A 12,103-nucleotide genomic window follows, 5' to 3' on the forward strand; every position below is an offset into this window, starting at 1 on the left:
TATAACTATATAATAAGATTTTTTCCTAAGTCCTTACAAAAAATTCCGAAGAAATTCCTTATTTCCAAACAATAAAAAATAATAAAATAAAAAATTATTCCGGACATTATTTTTTTATTTCCGAAACCATTTATAAAAAATAAACAGGAAAATATCTAAGATGATTTTGGTTTGGTTTATTTAATTATGGCAAAGCACACTAGGGCTATCTGCCTAAGGGAAGGGATGCCTTCGTGGAGGATTTTCTAAGGGAACTGACTCGTATACACGTTACACATGGGGAAAACCACGAAAACGCCCATGCAGCCAGCCCGTTCGCGGGATTCGGACTTCGAAAATATCTAAGAAGTTTCCTACCTGACTTTGGTACTCAAATTTCTGTTTAGTCCCTAAAGTAGTTTTAAGCTAAGCAGTTACAACAGACCTATACTTTAAGAATGAGCCCTTCCGAAATTAAAGACATAAAGTATAAAGTCTTATATTTAAAATTAACTTTAAGAACGACTAAGCCCAAATGGAACAAAAAATTATGCTGCTCTTATTATTTCGTCAAAAAACGTCACAAATGCATTGATTTAATAAAGATATTATTCAAGATAAAGTTGTGCATTTATTTCACTGTATCTGTTATGCACGATGTTTGAGATAATTATTTCTGTTAAGTGACAATACTTTCTAATTTGCCAGGATATCAAATACATGAACTAAAAGCGATAAACACTTCGAAGAGGTTTCCTTTAATGTTTTAACAAGATAACTCATTCTGATGGCAATTCAACTCGTTTCGTCTAGTCTTTTTAAATGTCTAACCAACAGGCATTAACAACAGTGTATTTTTACTAACGACATCTCTTCTTTTACTCAAAAAATTGGAAAAGTTTTCTCTTTATTACATCCGCGATATAACGATGCTCCATCAGGACTGGAAGGTATTGTGAAAAAATAAAAGGCTCAGTAAGGAAGATTGGCACAAAAGATTCTCTAGGACGACGCAGTTGTAGGTCAGATGCTTTCTTGAACGCTACAAGGACGCTGAGGGGCGCCGCACTCAGGTAGAGTTCACACTAGATGCTCTTATAACAGGAAACGGTAGTAGTTCGAGGTTGCAAAAAGATTTGAGTACACGCAAAAATGTAATAAAACCACAGATATGTCAATGAAGAATAATTTTGAGAGTCATGAGCATCTCTTATCATCTGCCAGTTAAAGTCACGAACAATGCGAGTTTTCTTCGCCGGCAAACTTCCGTGCTTCGGTAGCTTGCTTTCTATTCACCTAATCGTGCAATTTTTGCATTGACTCCTGGCAAGGCAATGTGATTAAAATATACTGACTAAAATACTTCGAGATTTATTCGCGGAAATCCAGTATCCTATTATCATCCGGATCCACCAATCTGTAATTTGTAGTTTACTATATATATATATATATTTGTATTTGTTTTTCAATCATATTATCCTCGCAATTCTCTTCGATACCTTTCTCTAATTTTTCTTTTAAAATACTAAGAGTCCATGTTGTTATTAGTTTTCATTGCGAATTGCCTACCTTGAAATTTTACTAGACATATAGAAAGAACATTCGGCCTTCTCCTTCAATGAGGCTCATGTAGATAGTCGATAAATTTTATTATGTAAAAAATGGAGAGATAGACGCTTTATTTCGATATTTATGCAGCCTGTTGAAGGTAACGTAGTTGAATTCCGCAATAAAATTATAGTTCTTGTTTTCCAGTATTATTCAGTTTATAACGGTGTATCTCCTTTTAGTTCCGACAAAAGTTTAATCGCTATAGCTTATAGGGGCTACTTCGATAGGCTGCTTTATCCCAAATGATGAAGAGCGAGGCTGTTTGCAACAAAAGTGCGACTATAACCTTTGCCAAACAGATCGAAGGAAGTACGTAACTTGGTGCAAACTTCCATTCATACAAAGTCGCCATATTGAAATTTTAGACTATCATTTCGTTTCATTTCTGAAAAACGTTTTAAATTTTAATCAATAAAGTGGAACGAGAATTCTTGTTGAGCTCCACGCGGACCACCAGAAGTTTTACAATAAGTAACAACACCCAGAGATAGCGGGGGCATTTCATGATTCTGGCGAAAACGTTATAAGGTTAGCATTTAAAACTAATTAGTTATTTATGATTTTAGCCTTTACTATAACTTCTCCTTCTCGTTTTCTTACCAGAATGCAAATCAGTTAGATAGTAATCAAAGTAAGGTTTTTTTGGATTGTAAGAGAGAGCCTCTTTCTGACTTTCGTAGCATGTTACGTTAGTTCCTGCCAGCTCTGATAAGTTTGCAATTATTTGGCTTTGCATTATTGTTGCCGACACTTAAATTTGTTACACGAGTAGAGTTAATGAGCCAGCTTAGATTAAAATTTAATTGTGTAGCTGCTTTTTAAATTGTCATTTCTTTTCTAGTTGCAGCGCCACGAGTTGTGATTGACTTTGTCAGCACAAGGAAGTGCATTTATATTCGAAGTTTATGTTTAAATAAAGAGATTTATTTTAAACTTTTCCAAGTCTCTGTAGCTACTTTCAGGCATAGTTATAATTCGATTTACATCTGTTATGGTTTCTGGACTGTTTAGCTTTTACCGGATCAAGTAAAACCTTATAACTAAAGTAAAGTATCAAAGAAAAACCTTTGTAACAATAACAAAACAAAACAAAAAAAGTTTTTGTTTCTGGTTGTGCAGGTCAATAAATTACGTAACAGTATTGAATATCACTGATTCTTTATGAAACAAGTAGTTTCATTCTCAGTTCGGTATTTACAGATAAATGGCATCATTAACAAAGGTCCATGTCCATTGCCTGTTTGTTCTGCTAATGTGAGCTGTGTTGGTGAATCTGCTGAGGCTGTGATATAACACCTTAAACAATCAAGATAAAAACATATTTTTATCTCATGCGATCAGATATACGTATCTTTTTCTCATCAAGCAGTAGACAATAAGAACAATAAGAATATATGCTAAATTCTTACTCTTTTGTGTTTAATCTAGTAATACGAGTATATCAGGTGTGTGGGGTAAACACTTTAGTCATTTAAACAAACAGCTCTCCCCTCTAAGACGATTACCTCATTGAAAGCCAAAATCGTCCGGAATCATTGGTGGCCATTTTAGAAAAATTTCACTACATACAGTTGCCTAAAAATTGGATCTGCCGAATTTAAAGCTTCCAGTGATCTCCGAAAGCAATAAACTAAAGTAATAAACCTACTGAAGTAATAAACTAACGAGTTAAATACATATGTGAAATATAAATTAAAATCTCCATTTATTCCCATTTAATGGTAAACTCTAATTGTAACCAAATAACCGAAATCATCTCACTAAAAGTGTTTTAAAAAAAGCAAAAACAAAGAGCGAAGGAAAGAACAATCGATTTTGCTATCAAACAGCAAGAAGTGGGAATATAATACGCAATACTTGGAATACATTATGACATTAACAACAGAAAATTCGTCTTCTGCTTATGACCTGAGTGCAATGATCTGGAAGGAATTAACGAAATGAATCGCATGTCAAGAAATAGGCCATCGAAGTGATGAAATAAAGGATGGACAGGTCTGCGAAAGAGAGCATTTGTTTCTTTCCCAATTCCATATATTAGAGTTTACAACCACCTCGTTTAGAATACTCATTATGCACTTTACCTAAGAATTTGTAAACTAAAGCTATGTGTCAAACTGCCACTTATAGTTTAATTAAATAGTTAAAGTGTTACGTTAAAGTATTGCATAGTTAACAGGGAACTAACATTTGTTTATTAGTCCAGCTTACTTTTTTTAATAATTACAGGTCAAATATGGAATGCGTCGAAAATTCTTACTAGAATTTTGGGTAATAGCAAATAATATGTTAAGTTCACTCTGAATTTTAATTGTTTTAAATTCACACCTTCAAGTAGGATTTTAAATATTTCCTTTTTATCTATCACTTGAAACTCATGTATCGTAGCCAAAAGAGAAATGAATGCAGCATGACTTCTTAATAAATCCCGACAAATGTTTTAAAATAAACGCACTTTATTAAGTTTAGATATTTATTACGGAATTGTATACTGTTTATATACAGAATACAATTCCATAATAAATATGTAGAGTACCGTTTAATTTCCTAACCTTTTATTTTGAAGTACCTTTTCTTTCAATTTTCCTTTCATTTTCCTGCCAAAATGCAAATTTCCAGCACACGCGGTATTCAAATTAGGTAGAAGGAAGAAAGTTTTCAAAGGAAGATTTTGTAAGTTGAAATCAGAGTGTATTTTGCCTGTTTGAAGGCCAAGTTGATTCTTTAGCGATTAAAATTCTTTGGCGTCGAGTTACTCTTAGGCACATATTACGCCAACTTTCGAGTCAGAGCCAACTTGCGCTATATTTAAACTGTGAAGCTGTTAGTCTGTACTTAACCTCGTCAAATTTTAAGTTATTCGTTACCTTTAGAGTTAAGCCATAATGTTGGCTTTTGTAAGCGCTAGTTGGTGCCGACTGTTAACCTTTACTTGAGTTAATAAAGGGCTCTTTACATTCTTCTCCTGACTTTGAAGTACTTTAAAGGATTTGGAGATAATTCACCAACAGTCTTCAATGTCACGAGCATTTTATGATAGCCGAATATACACGACGTTATAAATACAGTACACAATATACTATGTATATAGTACACAATAAATACAGTATACAAATATACAGTGCACAATAAATACTGTACACAAATATACAGTACGCAATAAATCGCAAACACGCTTTAGAATATGTTTAATTCCTTTCATAGCAATCGTGGGACATTTTAAATTAAAATCAGATTCTGTCTATTGTCGTCCAAGGTGGTGATTTCTCGAAAGTTTATGCTTGAATATCAAATAATATCTCTAAGTTATAAAGTATTAATTTTGCAGGATTGAAGAAAGCAACAAATGACAACTACTCAGTGACCGAACGTATGAGACAGTTGAATATTGGTAGTTAAACCCGTACAGTAACACCCCGCTTAACGCGGGGGATACGTTCCATCAAAGTAGAGCGTAATGCGAAACAGCGCTAAACGAGGCTATCTTTACATGTAAATGTTGGGGTTAGGGGAAGATGGCTAGGAAATTTGTTAGGTATTAAATTTAAAAAGTATGTTTTTTTAATAAAAATAAAACCAAACATTTATTTCTTAAAGCCCAAATTAATACCACGTTATTATTTCTTGCAAAAATAAAAACAAAATATAAATAGCAAAACGAATATTCTTAAAAAAAAAACAAATAAAATTCTCAGTCAGTCATATTTAGTTAGCCTTCCGCGTTTTCAGTGTTCTGCCTTTTTGTGACAAAAGCATCTAATGTTGTTTGCCTTTTTCTTTTGCGTTGTTCTCTTAAAAGTTCTTCATAAACGGATAGAGCATCTCTGACACCACGCCTTACTTTTGATCTCCTGTCAAAATTCGGATCATTTTCAATGAATTGATCCATTATTTCAGTTATGGTAGACAAACTCCTTTCTACAAACGCCATCGAAAGTTCTTTTTGCTCTTCTTCTGAATCACTGCTGTCAACATTTTTGTTTTCTTCTTGTTCAGTTAATTCCTTGAGCTCATCATTAGAAAGACTAGCCGCTGCTTCTTGAATTATTTCTTCGACATCTTCCACATTTACCCCTTCAAAATATGTCTGTACAATACCGCACCAAACAAGAAATACAAGTACACTCTTTCGGATATGTATTTGAAACCTATCGCTGCATAATATTTCGGGAATCCCCGTATGCTGCGAGCGATTTCGTGGAATCCCCGGGTTGAAATAAAAGAGCGCTAAACCGAAACAGCGCTAAACGAAACAGCGTTAAGCGGGGTCTTACAGTATTTGATTTCTAGCAAACAAGTTTTCTACATACTGCTTTCTTCCTGGGGGTTCGACTGAAAGTAATACCGGCGTTCCGGCTAGATCAATATCTAGACAGACTTGACTTCTGGGGAAAATTCGCAGTGACTAGAATCATTGTTTATTCGGTGGTAAGTTTAGGCTCGGCAGGGACCATATTGTGCTGCCTCGTTGTTGTGGAGACGTTACATGGGTTTGATATCAAAGATTGTCCTTGGGGATTTCGAACTCCTTATTCAACACTGGGGGACGGTCGATGTACAACAGTGTTCTACTCTTTCTCAGTGGATGCGCAGTTTTCCATCATTGACTTTGTGACTCTTTTACCCAGACTTAGGAAAACAAAAATTATCCCCCCCCTGGTTTAACTGGCGGGTTATGCCTCTTTGGATCGCGTCTAGCGAATGGGGCGATTAACTGTGTTAAGGCAGCCTTGAGGTAGCCAGGTCTGGGTGCTCCTCCCTCCTGGCGTACTGCATATTCTTTTGATAGTATCGCGTAATATAAATACAAAACAGTGTCCTATAGAAAGACCTCCACGAAAGCATCCCTTCCAAGGCTCGATGTAGGGAACTGGAGGTCCATAACAATACAGTTATGGATGCTATTTGTTTTTCTTTCCAATGCAGTAAACATTGCTGATGCGAACTGCATAAAACATTTCCTGAACAACCTAATAATTTGAGAAATCGTTCATTTAAAATTATTGAAACAAGAAATAAATTTCACCTTTCTATACGTTTTGTTTTTACTGTTTAAATTTTTTTGTCAATTATGTCATTTTTGTGTCTATATGAGCTTATACAATTTAAATCAGAGTTTTGTTTTTCCCCCGAAAAGAAGAACCTAAAGAATTCTTTCGGACTAAATTAATTAAACTGCTATGATAAAATAACACATCGGTTCAATGTATGACCATGCCTACGATAATCAAAATATGTTCATACTGATGTGATGTCGTTATCTTTGAATGGTTAGGGTTAGTTTATAAATCGATTTCAAACAAAATAGATCACCAATAATGGGGCACTTGAAGGCGCTGCAATGGTCTAATATATATTGTTGAAAAATAAAAAAAAAAAAAAAATAAAAAAAAAAAATTAAATATGACAATGAAAATTTATTTCTGTTTTTCATTTTATGTTTTTAAAACCTTGAGACTGAAAACAATATTTAAAATGCTATATATTTTAAATTTAATAAAAGGATAAGAAGGCCTCTAGAAAGGGAAAGCCAGGAACACATACCCTGTTTGTCATTGCATAAACAACTTTGATCCCTCTTCAAGCTTTTAAAATTAACATTTTCAGGACATTAAAAATTAATCTTATGTTGTCTATTCCATAGAAATGGTTTTGACTGGATTCGAGTGTTTCACCCTTTCCCAGTCTGTGGTCCATGACCACAAAAGGTCCTCGAATATTTTGCCTTTGTGGTTCGCCTAGATTTCCAGAAAAGCAATCAAAAAATATAATTCAAATGTACTGCGTATACTACGTATAGCAGAAAATTTTAGAGTTTGAAAACTACACATGGCAATTGGTTATTACGTTTTTTCCCACGATTGAAATTTTATGAAATTTAATACCGGTTACTCCAGCTACGGACTTCCTATTCTAGTCTTAGCAACATAAGATGATTTAGAGCATTAATGGCTGCTTTGCATTTTACTAGCATATATCCGAACATACAACAACTCGGCAAGACTCATCCATCTCATTAGTGTGAGGGACAATTTAATTTTTAATTAAGATAAAGGTTATTCAAATTCTAACAGTCTTTTATTATTAAAAGAAAATATAAGTTTTCTTCTAATAATTTAATCACTTAATCCCAATATAAACTTTATTTTACAATGAATTTTGCCTTTGTGGTTCGCCTAGATTTCCAGAAAAGCAATCAAAAAATATAATTCAAATGTACTGCGTATACTACACAGTAGCAGAAAATTTTAGAGTTTGAAAACTACACATGGCAATTGGTTATTACGTTTTTTCCCACGATTGAAATTTTATGAAATTTAATACCGGTTACTCCAGCTACGGACTTCCTATTCTAGTCTTAGCAACATAAGATGATTTAGAGCATTAATGGCTGCTTTGCATTTTACTAGCATATATCCGAACATACAACAACTCGGCAAGACTCATCCATCTCATTAGTGTGAGGGACAATTTAATTTTTAATTAAGATAAAGGTTATTCAAATTCTAACAGTCTTTTATTATTAAAAGAAAATATAAGTTTTCTTCTAATAATTTAATCACTTAATCCCAATATAAACTTTATTTTACAATGAATTTAAATTCATTGTGTTTAAGAATTATAAGTATACTGTTAATAACATAAGCTAAAAAGTTGCTTTCGAGTAAAATTGTCCTCAGAACATTCTAATTTGTAAAAGTGGTCAGCACTTTACAAAAGTTTAGGAAACGCTGGTTTAATTAATTTAGACGAATCGTGTGAGGACATTGAAACTTCATCATAGGCTTGACTTGACGACAGCACTCACAATTGACCTCAGTTGCTGTCAGCACTCACGGTTATCTACAAAAATACCATCTCAGCTAAAGATTCAACAACGAAGGCACAAATAATTATATTCTAAACCAGGCTGGGAACGTTTTGCCCAAAAGGCAACATAAGTAACCAAAGAAAAAAACGACCAGCTGCGAATAAAACAGTACATCTTAACTGTTATATCAGGAAAAGTGAACTGTAGTATAAAAAAAAAAAAAAAGAAATTTTTAACAACTATTTTCAGAAACCAGTAATTTAAATGAAATGAATGATGCTGTTCCATATCTTTTACAAAATTTTAAATTTCAGATGCTAATTTTGCATATTTTTTAAAATTGCTTGCAAATCTTCTTCGATGATATTTGATCACAAAATTTTATTATTGAGATTCATAATAGAGAATGTTTATATACGTAAATTTATCCAAACATATCAACATTTTTTAAACAAATGCTTTTTTAAGTTTGTCTAATTTTTTCGAATTAAGAACATTGAAAAATTTCCAGATTTCTTCTTGACTGCACTATACTCCTAAATCAATATCCCTGTAGATCTGTAATCTCAATTTTTATCGGAATATTATCTCCAAACTTTTTCAAATTTTTCGAAAATTACCAAAGCTTTTTAATGAACCATTATTTACTGTCTAAAAAGTTCTATCTTAATTTAAATTAAACTAGAAATTATAAAATAGCTATAAGCTGAAAAATTCAAAATTTATAATAAATTAAAATTTTATTTTACTTAAAGAATATCAAAAGACAGGAAAGATTAACTATATAAAGAAATAAGATTATTACTCCCTGGCTGTGCAAAAATGTGCATTGGGCCGTAGCTTGCTCGAGCCTGTTCTAAACAAGTCCTTGTAAATAATCACTCCGTTTATCTTTATTATTAAATAATGAAGAATCTATATGTATGTATGAGTGTTCCTCTCCGTGGAAAAACCGCGAAATATAGAGTCATCAAATTTTGAATCACCGGAACATGTGCACCTCGAAGCAGGAATTTTAAATTTCGAATTTGTTTTTAATTTATTTTATATTCTGTGCGAGTTTAGTGAATTCTTGATTAATAAATTCGGCTGTCTAAAACCAATGTATTGCCATTGCAAAAAATAAGATATTTATGTTCGAAACTAATATGAAAACTGCAATTTAAAAGCAATGTGTTAACAATTGGCAAAAGCAAAATATTTGTTTTTCAAATTTAATAAAAAAATTCAGGGGTTTAAAAGAAATATGTTGCCATTGCCTGCTACAAAATATTTTTATCTTCCATAAGCAAACCTGTTTTCTTTCGAATTTAATCTGTCTCTTACTCTAAGCAATTAAAAAAAGGGAAAAAAAGTAGTTTTTATATGTGTTATGATTTATTACTATGTGCACCATGCATAAGTAGGGCATGGACTGGGCTTACTAAAATCAATATATATATATATATATAACTCTGAACATTGAAAGACCTTTAGATAAAGGCTTCAGACCACGAAAACGGCTAACACATCAAATGCCAAAGAATTTAAAATTACAATCACCCACAAATATTGCTATAAAAAGCCAATAAATGTTTTACAATGAAAAAGGATGCAATTGTTTGCATTTCGGAGGTCCCATACTATAAAAATGAAATTCTCTTTTTAATTAAAGAAGTCCAAAAACTTAGTAAGCCTTCTTTGCAGTAGATGGCACCACATGCTGTGAGATTATTTAACAAGAACCAAGAAACAGAATTCCTCACTAAATGTGGGAAAACGTGACTGGCATCTTCCAAACACAGGGGTTTACGAAATCGTCATTGCGAGGGCCACGCATTCCAAGAGGCCTTCAAATTTATTTCAGGATTAAGCGAAATATATATCCTCATTGAAAAACATTTAGGTTGTCTGTGAAGACAGATGCCCGCTAAAGTTCAGTTAATATCGATCGAGCTTCATAAATCCAGCGCTGCATCGCGCAGGATGACTTACGTAATGTTTTATATGTTAGTATAAATAATAATTTTTCCCAGCTCAGCTGTAATCCAGAATGCTCCTGTTATTAGGCTGACCAACTGCCGAAAAATAAGCCCACTAAACATTAGTAGATCGACCTGAGCAGGCCGGGCTCCGGTATTTTCGGTTTGGATGATTAGTACAACTGGCACCTGGAATAAATTAAATATGTTAATACTTCAAGGTGAGATATAGGCTTATTTAAGTGTCAATTGGGAAAGCAACTTAGCTCATGCCGTCCGATAATCGTCGCCTTAGGCAGCTGCTGCCGGGCTGGATTAACCATCAAACAATATAAACAAGTGTTTAGGGCATGAAAGAAAGGGGGCACTTCAAAAAGATGCTTAGGTATTCAGGAAAAGAGACACCAAAAAATTTCCTATAAAAGGCATGATGCAGCTAAACCAAAACCGAGAGAGAGAAGGAGTGAAGAAAAATTGTCGAAAATATACGTATTAAAATCTTGCAAGTGCTTAAGGGCCTCTAAGTCTTAATCCGGCCTTGCTATGTTGCTTATGCTTGATGCTGGTCCTGGATGTAAGCTAAATTTCAGGAATGAGCTACCTGCGTTGTTGTTTTTAAGATTACCCCTCATATGTAATGCAGACAAGATCTCTCTTTATTTATTTTCCAAAAATTTTTCAATAAGAAAACAGAGAATACTCACCTTGAACTTTCTTGCTTCCGTTTTCAGTAAGTGGATTCTTTGAAGATAAAATATCTTCTTCAAAACGGCTAAAAGCTATGGTTCATCCGAGTTCACAACAAGGATCTAATATTTTTAAAACATTTAATAACGTAATTAAAATTAAAAGCATATTTTAAAGCCTTTTACAAAAACACACTATGCACTACGCGGATCAAAACTTAGACTTCTAAGCAAAATTACAGTTACAGTTGCAGAGGTAAGAGAACGTTGACGATAATTTTAGAAAGTCTTTCCTGGAATCCTTCTTTTGCATTATTGAAATTCAATTGAACAAAGATCAAGTATCCAAAATTTTTAATCGTAGTTCATAAATATTTTTTAACTGTTGATAGATTTCAAAATAAAAATGTAATTTCAATGGAATTTTTTTATGTTAGAAATATGTAGCGTTCCCATTTTTTAATTCTCTTTATGTGGTGTTAGAGCAGTATTTATCATCTTTATCATCCACTTAGTCTCACAGATTTCGTTCTAAAGGTTGTTCTGCTCACTAGACATAGGATCTGTAAGTAGCGTACTGGTAAGGCCGGGACCAAAGAATGTGCAACATCGCAACCGGATCGGGAGGCAAAATTTGTAAAATTTAAGGAGTCACTGGGCAGCAAGACTTAAGAATCGCAGTAATTGCACCGAGCGGAGAAAAGCCTGGCACTTCGTAATGGTTATTACTGTAATAAACTATTTAAAAGCTGTACAACGGCTCCAAAAAGTAATTACTAGCTTCCAAACAATAATAATTGTAGACATAAATAATCTTAATATTTAATTTTTTAAATATTTAGTTCTATATATTTACTTTCTATTGCAAAGTTTCCCTAGCTGAGAAGGATAATTTTAAAGGAAACAGTTTGAATCCAATAGAAAAAATGTTAAAAAAAAAAATCTGAAACCTTTCAGATTTTATATTACGCCCAAAGGAGCGTTTTTTAACGTTTCATGCTCTTCGCACTTAAGCCACATAAAAATTCAATTCAACAGCAATATTCCGAAATACT

This window comes from Stegodyphus dumicola, chromosome 12, assembly GCF_044657685.1.
Source record: "Stegodyphus dumicola isolate Sdum_Otavi_A_Nest chromosome 12, ASM4465768v1".
Classification (NCBI taxonomy): domain Eukaryota; kingdom Metazoa; phylum Arthropoda; class Arachnida; order Araneae; family Eresidae; genus Stegodyphus; species Stegodyphus dumicola.